Raw genomic sequence first — 506 nt, 5'->3', positions numbered from 1 at the left:
AAGCTGAACACGGAGAATCTTCGCCTCCTCGTGCTCCAGTGTACCCTATTAATTATTGTATTTAATTATATTGATAAACGCCACCAGATTCAATACTGAATTAAACTGACATGGATTATTTTGATTTAATACAAGCAAAATAACAAATGGCTGTAATTAAAAATTGAATAACCTCAGCTTCCTCCAGTGCTGTCTGAATTTCTGATTTCTCAGTCTCCACAGTCTTCTTGGCTTTCTCCAGCTCATGAATACTCTTTCCAGTCTCACCAATCTGTTCTGTCAGGTCTGAGATCTCCTCTATAGAACATCCAAAGCCAAATACAGTTTGAGTAACTTATAATAGAGTTACTTAGTATACATTATAAGAAGAACCTTTATGATTCTGATAATAGCCTCTCTATGTAGAGTAAGATTGACATACGCTGCAGGTTCTTGTTCTCTCTCTTCAAGGTCTCCAGCTGATCCAGAGCCTCCTCATAAGAGTTCTTCATCTTGAAGAGTTCAGT

General features: G+C 37.4%; 1 long non-coding RNA gene across 1 annotated transcript; it reads right to left on the bottom strand.

Annotated features, from left to right (window-relative positions):
- Positions 1–3: 3 nt before the first annotated feature.
- LOC121939858 lies at positions 4–496 on the bottom strand. The gene is made up of 3 exons (XR_006105534.1): positions 422–496; positions 173–297; positions 4–45 (listed from the first exon to the last, which is right to left on the bottom strand). It is a non-coding gene; the product is annotated as an uncharacterized LOC121939858 (long non-coding RNA).
- Positions 497–506: the final 10 nt, after the last annotated feature.

Source organism: Plectropomus leopardus, unplaced genomic scaffold (assembly GCF_008729295.1).
Source record: "Plectropomus leopardus isolate mb unplaced genomic scaffold, YSFRI_Pleo_2.0 unplaced_scaffold63686, whole genome shotgun sequence".
In the NCBI taxonomy this organism is placed as follows: Eukaryota; Metazoa; Chordata; class Actinopteri; order Perciformes; family Serranidae; genus Plectropomus; species Plectropomus leopardus.
The sequence above is the reverse complement of the archived record's forward strand: the minus strand, read 5'-3'. Positions and strand labels throughout refer to the sequence as shown.